This window comes from Hemitrygon akajei, chromosome 5 (assembly GCF_048418815.1).
Source record: "Hemitrygon akajei chromosome 5, sHemAka1.3, whole genome shotgun sequence".
In the NCBI taxonomy this organism is placed as follows: Eukaryota; Metazoa; Chordata; class Chondrichthyes; order Myliobatiformes; family Dasyatidae; genus Hemitrygon; species Hemitrygon akajei.
In genome coordinates this window covers 155,400,411-155,415,084 of record NC_133128.1, presented here as the reverse complement: position 1 = coordinate 155,415,084, position 14,674 = coordinate 155,400,411, and the positions used below count along the sequence as shown (strand labels likewise).

Sequence of the window (14,674 nt, the reverse complement as noted above, 5' to 3'; positions counted from 1 at the left end):
AATAGAAACTTTAACTCAAAAAGGAAAGATTAAAAAGTTTATCTCTTGTATGTATAATTTGATTCAAAAACAGGCAATTAAACAAGGAGTCCATAAGTCATGACAAAAATGGGAAAGTGATTTGAATATTAAAATTGAAGAAAAAAATTGGTCAAGACTATGTCTTGAGAGTATGACAAATACAATAAACGTCTGATTAAAATTAGTGCAATACAATTTTTTACATCAATTATATATTACATCACAAAAAATAAATAAATTAAACCCACATTTATCTGATCAGTGTTTCTGATGTAACCAAGAAATTGGTACTTTTTTACATTCTACTTGGTCTTGTTCTAAAATTCAACCTTTTTGGACAAATTTAAGAGTTTTATTGGAACAAATTATTGGAATACAACTTCCACATAATCCAATATTACTTTTACTAGGTGATATTGAAGGGATAAAACCGATATCCAAATTGAATAAATATCAGAAAGAATTTATAAAAATTGCATTGGCAGTAGCCAAAAAAGCTATTGCAGTTACTTGGAAATCGGATACATATTTAAGTATAGTTCGTTGGAAGAAAGAAATTTATGGCTGTATTCCACTTGAAAAAATTACTTATAATTTAAGAGATAAATATGAAACATTTTTGAAAATTTGGCACCCTTATTTACAAAAGATAGGATTAAATATATAGGTGCTCCAAAGATGAAATAATTGGTTATTTGGGGAAAGAAATATATATACTAAAGTTATTACGAACTACATGGAGCATGTGGGGATCCTCCAATATCCAGGCATTCCTTTTTTTTTTCTTTCTTTCTTCTTTTTTTTCTATAGGGATGTTAGGGGGCAGGGGGAGGGGGGATGGGTAACACATATTTTCTTTTTCACACACTTTTATTCTGTAACTATTTGAAAACACAATAAAAAAAGTTTTTTAAAAAAATGAGCAGGTGAACCCGATAAAGTGGCCACTGAGTGTATTAAACCAATGCTTTTTTTATCTTCTGTGCTGCTACCTACTTAAGGATAAAAACGATCATCGCACTGTGTGGTAATAAATCAAGGTGATAGCCTAAATAAGCATGAATAAATAGTTTTAATCTAGCAATTTACATCTATTCCCAATGCATTTCATCTCCTTTCTTCTCCTCTTTGATCAGAGCTTCCATTTTTCAGTGGCTTCATTTTTTCTTTGTTTCTACCTCATTTTCCAGTCACCAGTTATTCATGTTGAACTCCTGAATTATGTGTCTTCATGTTCTTTTCGAACTGCCACTCTTGTCCCTGTGGAGTATAAAATGCCGGTATGGGCCAGCTGGCAGATGACAACAAGCTGTAATGAACTGTGAGGAGGAGAGTAATAGACTTCAAGAAGATACAGACAGGCTGGTGAAATGAGAAGACAGGTGGCAGATGAAGTGTGATGCTTAAAAGTGCTAAGTGTTACATTTTGATAGGGAGAATGAGAATGTGTAATATAAATCAAAGCACATCAGTCTAAGAAGAGGGTCAGAAAAATCTATGGGTATATATGCATAGTTTGTTATGAAAGTGGCAGAGCAGGTTGAGAAAATTGTTTAAAAAGTACACAGGCTTTTAGGACTATAAATAGGAACATGGACTACAAGGGAAGGAAGCACATGCAAGCTTTATTAAACAATCGTCCACCCTACAAGGCTTCACAGAGAATGAAAAAGAGATTTACTGAAATTATTCCAAGGATGAGAGACTTTAGGGATTTGGATAAACTGAAGAGTTTGGGGTAGTTTCCTTGAAAAGGAAGAGATTGCAAGGGAGCAAATGCAATTATCTAATATCACCAAAGATATACAGTAGACAGAGTGGGTAAAGGGAAACTGATCTCATTCGACAAAGCATCAAGTTAAGGGGATATAAAATGAAGCAGACTGACAAAAGAACCAGAAGTAATAAGAAAGAAAACTTTTCTACACAACTACAATGGACTGTCAGAGTTAGAAGTGGAGTGAGATTCCATTATACCCTTCAAATGGGAGCCAAACAGGTCTTTGAAAACAAATAATTTGCTGGAATTAACAGAGAATTCAAGGGTGTAGGACTGATGGGTTGAACTTATATGGAGCAAGTACAGATCAAACAGGTCAAATGGCCAATTTCTGTGGCTATAACTATTCTGTAATTCTCTGATTGGTGGGTCAATTATTTATTTTCCATAGGTTTTTAGTATATAAGTTAATTACAATGTTTTTAAATTGACACTTTTGTATAACAATGCATTTTGCTGTTGTAATGGGATTAGAAATGTAGAGGTTGGGATTTCCAAACTAAGGACATGATCTTAAATCCTATATTAGCAACCAGGGAGTTTAATTTTGGTTAATTAAATAAATCTGGAATGAAAAGCTGATGGCTGTATTCATTGTGCAAAATCACCTGGTTCACTTATGTCTCCAATGGATAGAAGTCTGCACCTCTAACCTGGAAGTTAGAAATCTACCTGGCTAAACTGGAAGTAGCCTGCCTGTGACTCCATACTTCATAAAAATGCTCTCACTTGTCAGCCAAACAATACACTTGATTCGAATTCAAAACAGTAATGCCAATGTCATTTGAATAATTGAATAAATATAAACACCTGTCTATCTGAAATGAAATAAATGAAAACACAGATGAAGAATTTCTTTCTTTCCCAGGTTTTGAGCTAAATTTTGGAAGGTATGACTTTGGTTGCTGGATGCCATAACCCGGTTTTGCAAAGAGAACGCAATGTTTTCTGTAACACTGCATTAACCTTATGAAAGAGAATAGCAATGACATTCAGAAAACTTTACAATCTGCAAAGTCACCAAGGAAGAGAAGCTACCAGAAATATGAAAATGGAGGAATGAAAGTGTATACACTTATCTAGATCTAACACATTTCTTCTTTAAACATTCAGGGAGAACCTCTTAGTTCAGCAAAACACTCAGAAGTCGAGTGAGTAAAAACTATTATTGACAATAAGATACACTGTGAAAATCAAAGCCTTAAGGCCTCTGCAAACTGACAAATTAGTTTGTTCCCCAATCAGATGTTAAAGGCCCTTAATTTCTCAACATGATTTTATGAGGAATCTAATTACCTAATACATTCCATCGAGTTTATTCATTAATAGGTTATCATTGACTTGGACTCATGGAGAAAAGGAAGAAACTGAACCAAAAATTACTGAGTTCATCTGAGAGAAATAAAAGGAACACTTCATTTGACGGGGTGGTGGTTGGGTCAGTGGAATAAGCAAAACTACATAGCATGGAAATTCATCTACAACAGGACTGGCATTTAAACCAATGGAATGTGGCAAACATGTGCAAAACATAGGCCTGTCTGTCTCAGCACACATAAACGGAAGTGTTTCTGTAGATGCTGGAAAGCTTGAAAAACACGCACAACGTGCTGGAGAACCTCAGTATGTCATACAGCATCTATGGAGGGGAATAACAGTCGATGTTTCAGGTCAAGACCCTTCATCAGGACTAGAAAAGAAAGAGATGGATGGGCCAAAGGAGTGAAGAGGCCTGGAATGTGTGATCCTGATATTAAGGATGGGTGTGGTCTTGAAGACTCCTCATACAGTTAGCCAATTACTTGTCAATCAACATTTACAACTAGGTGTGGGAGGAAAGCACAATTTCAATGTGACCCATGGGTTGTTCAGGTGGAAAAATGAATTTGAGACACAAGATCAACTATAATCTCGAAAACTAGTCAAGTAAATTCAAAGGGCTGTGAAGCCTATTCAACTTTCTTAAACCTGTCACCCTTGCTGGGGCATAGGCCGCTGACAACAGCTTGTCAGAGTCCTCTGTCCTGGGCCAGTCTTTTATCTTACAAGGTGTAGTCCGTCAAAGATTTTTCTCTCCCAGGGATGAGGTCTTTGGAGCTTCTGTTGGTGTTTTTGTAGTGCTGTTTTTTTACAGGATAGGGTTGCTATCCTCATGCCCAACCCTGCTCCTCTTGCAGACAGGCTTGAGGCCATCCATGGCTGAGTTATTCCTGTTTCTAGTTCTTGTCATTAATTTCATAGCTCCTTCTAACATCTTAGGTTATTATCAGCACAAGGTCAGAATTGCTTGTACTTTCTAAGACCTCAAACTATTCTCCATAGAATCATAGAATAATGTAAAACAGAAGGAGTTCATTCAGACCATAGTGCTGCGCCAGCTCATTCAAACAGCTAGTTCCAGTTCTTTTCCCAACCAACCTCCACTCCATTCTTTTTTTTGCTTCAGCATTTGTTAAATTTCCCTTGGAAGGAAATGTTTCTACTAGCCTAGCAGGAGGTGTATTTAAAAATCTTAATGTGGTGAAAAGAAATGTTTCCTCTGTATTTTGTTTGCTTCTTTTGACAACCAGCTTGAATCTGTTTATCAACCTTCTGCTATTCAAAACCACCATTCTTTATTTTCTCTCTCTAAACTTTTGACCTCAGTGAAAGTGAACATGTGGCGATGAATACATTCAGCAACCAATGCTCATACATATTTAACATGAGAAAAGATGGATTTCTCCCATAAAGATGCTCAGATAATTTTTATACCTTGGGAATCAGTTTATGAATTGTATTTTAGCAAATATCCAGAACCATGCAGTGCAGTTATTGAAAGCCAGCCAAATGTATGGGTGGGGGTGTTGAAAAGTGCTTAAGAATATCAATAATGCATAGAGTTGATGTAAAAGATAGCTGTTAATATTTGTTTCATTATATCCATGAACAGACATTTAGCTTTTTATTCATTTTTGTGCAGATTATAGTATTTTTATCAATGATCCACAGGCTTTCTGGTATTACACAATGGGGACAATTGCAACTGCACAGACCATTTTCTCACTGTATGATTTCTAAGCTGTGATGTTTACTATTTTCCAAGAGAATAGCAACATAAAATTGAAACTGTGAAAATTGGCTTTACAATAGATGTAGTGAGTACCTTATAATAAAAATAGGATATCAAAAAATAAACCCATGGCTATGTCCTCCATTAGGTCAGTACAACATCTACAAATTTTATACAAAGGTTGCCAATTTCAGAAGGTCTCACTTTTAAGAATTTCCCAAATTTAGCTTTCATTATTTCTTCAGGTGAGGTGCTACAGAAAGGAGCAAGGTGAAAATTAAAGACAAGATCTGCACAAATGTAGAGATACTAAATGTAGACAGTGGCCGGATAAAGGTATGATTGGCAATATTGTGGTAGAGGAATTTTATTGCAGTAGCTGGTAAAAGAAGACAATTGCTAAACCTGGTGGACATGAAGGAGAGAGCCTTGTTTATTCTCTAAGAACCTTTCACTAAAGTATGGTGGAAAAGACAATTAAGTGGTTTCTATCATGACCAACAATCTGCATTCCCATTTATACACCCAGTAAATAACTCGAAAATGCAACCCGTTATCACAAGCAGCAGTAATCCCTTCCTTTGCCCAACAGATTCTGTATTTGACTTTGAAATACCTCCAACTGGTAAAGAGACAGAGACAGATGAAAGACACACAAGATCATATATATCTTGGGTACTCTGAAAAAATTTGTGCACTACAGCTTAGCTCAAATATAAAGGCTTTGGAAGGAGTGAATTAAACAAATGAAGACTAGCAGGTTTCGCACTAAGTACATTGAAAACATTCAGAATTAACAACAAATGTTCGCTGTAAAGTAGGGAAAGTGGCTGCAACTTTGTGTTTAGCAGTCAGCAGAGATAATGACTAGAGTGTCAGTGATAATTCAAATAGGAACACTAAAAATAATCAGCAGGCAATGCCGCATCTGTCAGGAAAAGAAACAGAGCTTCTGACCCAAAATATTAGCTTTATTTCTCTCTGTCACTGACATGATCAACATGTATTCATTTTCTGTTTGTACTTTGGATATCTAATCTCTGCAGTTTCTTGCTCTTGAGCTATCAATCATGTTGCTTGACCAACAAATTCTTGCATTCCCACCACCATCGTCTTTTTCCACCCTCCTTAATGTGGAATAGTGCAGATTTACCAGAAACTTAGAACCTTGAATTACAGAAAGAAATTGCAAAAATCATTTTAAAGTTTAAAAAAAATGATTTGAGTGAAGGTTTAAAGAACCTAAAATATTAGTTGGATAGAGAAATCTAATGAAGCTAAGTGAGGAGTCTGGGAACTAGGAAGCATGATTTAAAAATTAAAGTGAGGTAAAGCAGTTAACTAACAGCTGTTGGCAAGCTTTGTTAGAAATTCAAAATGTCCTTCCACAAGCTGCAATAATATTAATTCAAATATTAATTTTAATTCAGAGTTTGATATATTTTGCTAATCAAAGAAAATGGGGCAAACATACATACATGTGATGTAATAACTGGGGACAAGGAAATCCTGTGTCTTATGGTATGTGGTCACTGTAGAAGAGCATGCAAGTATTTGAGAGTGTTAGGGAGGTAGAAGTGAGTGTGGTTGCTATTACAAAGGAGAAGCTGTTTGGGAATCTGAAAGGTTTGAAGGTAGATAAGTCACCTGGATCAAATGGACTATATCCCAGGGTTCTGAAAAAGGTAGCTGAAGAGATTATGGAGGCATTAGTAATGATCTTTCAAGAATCACAAGATTTTGGAATGGCTCTGGAGGACTGGAAAATTGCAAATATCACTCCACTCTTCAAGAAGGAAGGGAGACAGAAGAAAGGAAATTATAGGCCTGTTAGCCTCTCTTTCGTGCTTGGGAAGATGTTGGACCCCATTACTAAGGAAGTGCATGATAAAGTAGGCAAAAGTCAGTGTGGTTTTCTTAAGGGAAAATCTTGCCTGACTAATCTGTTTGAATTCTTTGAGGAAATAACAGGCAGAATAGACAAAGGAGAGTCAGTGGGTGTTATTTACGTTAATTTTTAGAAGTTCTTTGACAAAGTGCCACACAGGAGGCTGCTTAACAAGTTAACAAGGCTGCTCATGGTATCACAGGAAAGACACTAGCATGGATAGAAATTGACTGACTGGCCAGAGACAAAGTGTTGGAATAAAGGTGGTTTATTCTGCTTGACTGTCGGTGCTAGTGGCGTTCTGCAGTGGTCTGTAGTGAAACTGTTTCTTTTCATGTTACAGGTCAAAGATTTGGATGACAGGCTTGATGGCTTTACAAGTTTGTGGACGGTAGTGTTGAGGAAGCAGGGACTCTGGAGAAGGATTTGAACAGATTGGCAGAATGGGCAAAGAAGTTGCCGGTGGAATATAGTGTAGGGAAGTGTATGGTCATGCACTTTGGCAGAAGGAATAAAGACATATACCGTAGATTCCGGACTACAGAGCGCACCTGATTTTTAGCCGCTGGCACTAATTTTAGAAATAAAATCATTTTTTTAAATGTAAAGGCCGCACCGGATTTTAGGCCGCACCGGATTTTCGGCCGCAGGTGTCCCACGTTGTAATATGAGATATTTACACAGAAAGATATTACACGTGAGGATTTTTTTAACTTTTAATTAAATCCATATGGTAACAAAAACAAATACATATTGCAAATGCTTTTTTTCGAACCGTGCCCGTACGCGGCTACTTTTAAATATACGTTGCGTATACTTCTTTACTGAACAACATTCCAATATCTCCTAACGACTGGTAAAAAATATATATACTGCAGCCTACCAGGAAAAGTTATTGATACCTTTAACTTAAAAGCAGAGTTCGCTCGGATCCAAAGCCGCTCGCGTAATCCGCTCCCCCCCTCCTTTCCGTTTCATCGCAAACGGCATTTAAAAGCAGATTTCGCTCAGATCCAAAGCCGCTCGCGTAATCCGCTCCCCCCCTCCTTTCCGTTTCATCGCAAACGGCATTTAAAAGCAGATTTCGCTCAGATCCAAAGCCGCTCCGCCGCTCGACCCCCTCCTTTCCGTTTCATCGCAAACGGCATTTTCCCACAAGACGCCGCGAAACCGGGTGTGTCGTCATAGCATCCCGCGATGTAGTACAGAAAACAAATATAGTTTAAACTAAGAGGGTAGGTAGCACAATGCTTCGAGTGTTTTCCATGTTGATGAGGGTGAGTACAAATGACTGATTTACAATAATTTAATTGTGAAAGTGCGCTTGATTTATCGTACAATTTCATTGGACCTCTGTGAACTACTCATCAATTTTATTGGTCTACTGTTACGAGGCAAAATGTTTACGAGGCGGCATGAAAAAAACCTTGCATTAGCCGCTCCGGATTATTGGCCGCAAAGTTCAAAGCTGTTCAAAATGTGGGAAAAAAGTAGCGGCTTAAAATCCGGAATCTACGGTACTATTTTCTAAATGGGAAGAAAATCGAAAAATCAGAGGTGCAACGGGATACGGAAGTACTTTTGCAAGGTTCCCTAAAGGTTAATTTGGAGGTTGAGTCTGTGGTAAAGAAGGCAAATACAATGTTAGCATTGATTTCAAGAGGACTAGAATATAAGAGCAAGGGTGTGATGCTGAGGATTAATATAGCTTTGGTCAGTCTGCACTTGGAATATTACGAGCAGGTTATGTGCTCCTTATCTAAGAAAATGGGCTAAGTCAGGGGCTGCAGTGGTGGCGAGGCTCTTGAAGGGCCCAAAGCATTTATTCTGCACTATCTCAACAGAAAGACAGACAGATAGATAAATAAGTATGTGCTGGCATTGGAGAGGGTCCAGAGGAGGTTCACGAAAATGATCTGAGGAATGAAAGGGTTAAAGTATAAGGAGCGTTTAATGGCTCTGGGCCTGTACACAATGAAGTTTAGAAGAATGCCAGGGGGTGGGGGGAGGAGGGAAGTCTCATTGAAACCTTTCAAATATTGAAAGGTCGATATAGAGAGGATGTTTCCTATAGCAAGAGAGTTTAGGACCAAAGGGCACGGCCTCAGAATACAAGGACATCAGTGTGGAGGAATTTCTTTAGCCAGAGGGAGGTGAATCTGTGGAATTCATTTCCATGGATGGCTGTGGAAGCCAAGTCATTGAGTATATTTAAAGTGAAGGTTCATAGGTTCTTGATTAGTTATGGTGTCAAAAGTTATGGGGAGAAGGCAGGAGAATAGGGTTGAGGGTTAAATCAGCTATAATGAAATGGTGGTGCAGACATGATGTGTCAAGTGGCCTAATTCTGCTCCTATGTCTTATGGTATGTGGTCATAGATCAACCATGATCATGTTGAACCAGTAACTGGGATCTAAGAACTAAACTGCCTGCTCCTGTTTCTGTGTTCCTTTTCCTGTGTTCTTATGTTTATAGAACATAGAACATACTGTAGAACAGTACAGTACAGGTTCTTTGGCCCATGATGTTAAACCCACCTATATAAACCTACTCAATCTAACCCTTCCCTCCTTCTCAGCCCATAACCCTTCATTTTTCTTACATTCATGTGCCTATCTAAGAGTCTTTTAAATACCCGTTCTGTCGCAGATTCTACTACCATCCCCAGCAGTGTGTTTCATGCACCCACCATTCTCTATTATAAATCAACTTACCTCTGGTATCTCCCCTAAACTTTCCTCCACTCACCTTAAATAGATCTCCTCTGATACTGAACACTACTGCCCTGGAGAAAGAGGTGCAGTAATCTTAAATTCCTGTAATCTTACAGTAACAAAGCAGTTTAATGATTACAGAGGCAAGTACTTCTGAAATGTAAAGATATAGTCTTAGATATTTTGAGCATAGTCAAAAAGTTCATGATCCAGTGTGTCCACACGCATAGGAAAAGCAGACTGATGACTGTGCTGATATTCCATATTGTTCTATAAGCAGATCTCCCATGCTACACTATTTATTAATAAAAGAATAATTGTCTTGAAAGTTCCATGCTGGTGCTTATGGTCCGATGAGCCTACAACTACTCTTCATCATCCAGTAACACTGATCGCCTAAGAGGAGCATACATATGGTGAGATCAGCGACCAAGACTAGAAGGGGAAAAGAGAAGTAGAAGGGAGAGAGAAGACACAAGACAGTAGGACACATGTAATAGTGGGACCATTGTGGCCAGCACAGTGATAAAAGAAACAGAAACAAAAGGCAGACAGAGAGACAGTAAGAGAAGAATCAATTACCTATCTAGACCCGTGGGGCTAAGAGGTAGCAGGAGCAGAAGGAGTGAGAAGTAAACCTTAGAAGTGATATCATGGGCAATTAGTTCATGAGTAGCACCTATTTTCTCTTTATCATTAACAGTAGGAGAATATAGGAATTATATTATTAAATAAATAACTGCATAAACTAAGATTTCAATAAATCCAAAAAATATTAACACTAGACATTCTGCACCTGTTGCAAATAGAGTCATAGAAAAGAACTGCACAGAAACAGACCCTTCAGCCCATTTAGAACATGCCAAACTATTTAAACTTCCTAGTTCCATTGTCTTACACCTGGACCATAGCCCTCCATATCCCTACCATCCATATACCTATCCAAGCTTCTCTTAAGAGTTGAAATCAAGTTCACATGTATCACTCGCGCTGGCAACTCATTGCACACTCTCACTACCCTCCGAGAGAAGAAGGTTCCCCTCATGTTCCCCTTAAACTTTTCACCTTTCACCCTTAACCCATTACCTCCAGTTCTATTCCCACTCAACATAGGAGGGAAAAAAAACCTGCTTGCTTTTACACTATCTATACTCTTCATAATTTTGTACACCTCTAACAAATCTCCCCTCAGTCTTCTATGTTCCAAGGAATAAAGTCCTAACCTATTCAAACTTCCCTTATAACTCAGGTCCTCCAGACCCAGCAACGTCCTTGTAAACTTTCTCTGTACTCTTTCAACGTTATTTACATCTCTCTTGTAGGTAGTGACCAGAATTGCATAAAATAGTCCAAATTAGGCCTCACTAACATCTTATACAACTTTAACATTGCATCTCATCTTCTGTACTCAATATTTTGATTTATGAAGGCCAATGTGCCAAAAGCTTTCTTTATGACACTATCTACCTGTGACAGCACTTTCAATGAACCATGGACCTGTATTCCTAGATCCCTTTGTTCTACCACACTCCTCAGAGCACTACCGTTTACTGTGTAAGATCTACCTTGGTCTACTGAAGTGCCACACCTCGTACTTGTCTGCATTAAATTCTATCTGCCATTTTTTTCAGCCCATTTTCCAGTTGGTCTAGATTCCACTACAAGCTTTGATAGTCTTCCTCACTGTCCACTACACTCCCAATCTTGGTGTTATCTGCAAGTTTGCTGATCCAGTTAACCATATTATCATTGAGATCATTGACATAGGTGATATACAACAACGGACAATCCCAGTGGCACTCCACTAGTTACAGGCCTCCACTCAGAGAGGCAACCATCTCCTACCATTTTTTTGCTTCACCCACAAAGACAATGTCTAATCCAATTTACTACTTCATCTTGAATGGCAAGTGACCGAACCTTCTTGACCAACCTCTCATATGGGACCTTGTCAAGTGCCTTGGTAAAGTCCATGTAGACAACATCACTGCCTTGCCTTCCTCAACTTTCCTGGTAACTTCCTCGAAAAACTCTACAAGATTTGTAAAACATAGCCTAACATGCATAAAGCTATGCTGACTATCCCTAATTGGTTCATGTCTATCCAAATAGTCATATTACAGGTATCTTAGAATTCCTTCCAATAGCTTTCCCACTACTGATGTCTGGCTCACCAGAGTAACACATACAAAATGCTGGTGTAACTCAGCAGGTTAAGAGGCATCTATGGAGAGAAATAAAGAGCCAACATTTCAGTCCTTGACCCTTCATCAGGAAATGAAAGGAGAAGAAGGCAGAATAAGACAGTGAGTGGGTGGGGAAGGAGTATAAGCTAGAAGGTGATAGATGAAACTGGGTGAGGGGTGATAGGTGGATGGTGGAAGGGGGATGAAGTGAGAAACTGGAAGTTGATAGATGGAAAAAGTAAAGGGTTGAAGAAGAAGGAATCTACATCCCTTTATCCTTTTAAGGAAAGATGCAAAAAATAATGAGACGAATAGAAACCTTAACTGATTAAAACTAGATTAGATATTGCCAAAACAGCAGGTTTCAGAACATGGGAGTTGCTGTGAATCAGTGAGATGTTAAGTCGCTGAAACTTCAGGGATAATCATTATGCCAAAAATTGAACCTGATTTGTAGACATTAGTCTGTATTAGAGAATGAAAGAGTTATCTAGACACCTTAATCCAATCATGAGGCTAAATAGTGATTCATTTGGTTAAATGTTAAGACATTTCTCTGATCAGAACTTAGTATTCTCTTTTGTAGTTTGAAAAATACATGGTCAATATTTTCCATTGGCAAAGCCAATCAGATTAGACAACTGCAGCAAATATTTTTTACAGCTTCACCAATACCTTTATATCTCTTTTTAGGATAAGGAGATCAGAATTGTATCCACTACTTCAAGAGTGGTCTGGCCATGTTTCAAACCAAATTTAATATAACTTCATTGGTCTCTAATTCTATCCCTTAGTGAGGGGTGAGCAGGAGGTACTTTATTTTTAAGGCCTTATTAATGGGTCATTTTTTGGATGTTTATATCATAATACCAGGACCATTACGTTGCTCTACATAGTTTAAACATTAGAGATTAAGAGATATTTAGCCTCTGTATGCTCCCTACTAAATCACCTCACATACATATGTAATGTACTACCTCATATTTATCTATAATGAAATTCATGTTGTTGCTTATCGGCAATTTTGGTTATCTATTATTTAATATGATCCTGATCAGCTCAACATAGCTTTACAGTTTACCAGAGCAACATGCTGTCTGCTACAATGCAGCTAAGCTTAGAAAAGCTGAAGCTACAGTAAAGAAGCAAAAAGAAAAACTAACTGTGGCTCCCAAGTTGAGGTTCAGGTTGTAAAGTACCAAGGCAATTTCACTAATGAAATAGAAGTTGAGCCTATGCCTTACAAACTCTCAAAATCTGCTAAAATGTGAGCTTTTCACTTCCAGCCATGTACTACTGGAAAGCTGGCAGGAATCTACAGAAAATCATGCGGTCTGGCAGCCATCCACTGATGTGAGAAAGGAGCCATGAATAGGATCAAGAACATTTTGCTGAAAATACTTTAGGAGAGTAGAAGGGGAGTCTGGACATAAGACTTTAGAATAGTACTGCAATCTAGAGACCACTGGGCCTACGATGTTTAGTCAATTTTTAGAGAAGAAAGGTGTCCAGATTTGTCAGAACTACTTACTGCAGTCCCAGAGTTAACTTCTACAACCACTATGGAGGAGGTCCCAAAAACAGAGATTGTTTCACAGTCAAGCAGAGTGCCACCCACCACCTCACCTCATCAAGAAAGACATTATCCCATAAGGGTAAGAAATCCAACAAAGCAATTAGATCTCTAGGCCTAAATGAGACAATTTAAAATTTACTATACTGTGGATGGGAAGAATGTTGTGTATTTAATATTTCAGTAATATTACAAATATATTGTTTGATTAAGCATTCTTTGTTCCTTACATAAAGGGAACAAAGTTATATGTAAAAGTACATGAATTGCGTAAGTTATTACGCCACCATGTCATATGAGGAGGATGCCTCTGAGTCCATGATCTTCTAATCTTATAATCTTTTTAATACTGTCTTGAAATTTTGGAGGTCTTCGCCAGTAACAATGGTACCATCCAGGTAACACTGAGCTTTTCAGCATCTGGTCCATTGCTTTTTGCCAGAATGTTGGTGCAAACGCTACTCCAAAAATAAGCCTATTATAGTGATAAAGCCCTTTGTGTGTTTATGATGAGAAACACTTTGAACCTTGGCTGCTCAGTGGAGGGTGCTGATGTTTTCTTGCTGGTGGGGTAGTGGGGGGAGGTTGTTGCCTCGCTGCTGCTTGTGCATTGTAGGGGTAGTTGGGGGAAGTGGGGCTTTGGAGTTCTAACGTTTAACTGTCATTCATTCTTTGGGGCACCCCTCTGTTTTCGTGGATGTTTGTGAAGGAAAAGAATTTCAGGATGTATGTTGTATACATTTCTCTGACATTAAATGTACCAATTGAACCTTCTTCCGTCCCCATCTGTAGGTAGGCCTCAGCTGAGTACACTTTGCTGAAGTGTTTCCCTCCAGAAAGGTTTGCAAAGAGATCTTCTATACTGGACAGAGGGTACTGATCTACATTCAGTTCTGGGTTGATATTGACTTTAAAATCAAATTCTGACAAACCCATCCTTCTTGGTTATTAGGACCACTGGTGTTGCCCATGGGCTTCACTCAAACTTGGAAAGAATTTCTTCAGCCTCCACGTGATCTAGCTCACTGGCTACTTTTTCATGAATGGTATAAGGAACTGGACAGTCTTTGTAAAACTTGGGTGTGGCATTTTCATTTAACGCTATTTTACCCTTGATATAATTGAGTTTTCCAATGCCATCCTTGAATACTGCGTGGCACCATCCAGTACCTTTCTTAATTCACTTTCATTTGACTCTATTACATGGGATGTGGCATGCAATTGGAGGATAGATCTACAGTCAAGTTGTAGTGTTCTCAGCCACTCACATCCCCACAACGCTGGCTCTCCTGTTTTTACCACATTTAAGCCTTATGTGGCTTGTTGCTTGTTGTATTTCACTGTTACAAATGTCATTCCCACAGGAGTTACCTTTTCTCCAGTATAAGTTCTTAGTTGGATATCTGTGGGCTTCAGTAACTTTGAAATGCTGATCATTCAATTTGTGGAAAGACTGAAA

At 38.2% G+C, this 14,674-nt stretch overlaps 2 long non-coding RNA genes across 2 annotated transcripts in view; one reads left to right on the top strand and one right to left on the bottom strand.

Moving 5' to 3' along the window:
• Positions 1-852: 852 nt before the first annotated feature.
• Positions 853-14,674, bottom strand: part of LOC140728353 (uncharacterized) — a 76,163-nt gene continuing 62,341 nt past the window's right edge. Inside the window, exon 3 of the long non-coding RNA XR_012099055.1 lies at positions 853-1,281. This is a non-coding gene — a long non-coding RNA (uncharacterized lncRNA). The remainder of the gene's footprint in view (positions 1,282-14,674) is intronic.
• LOC140728354 (uncharacterized) overlaps positions 7,885-14,674 on the top strand; it is a 68,906-nt gene continuing 62,116 nt past the window's right edge. Inside the window, exon 1 of the long non-coding RNA XR_012099056.1 lies at positions 7,885-8,018. This is a non-coding gene — a long non-coding RNA (uncharacterized lncRNA). The remainder of the gene's footprint in view (positions 8,019-14,674) is intronic.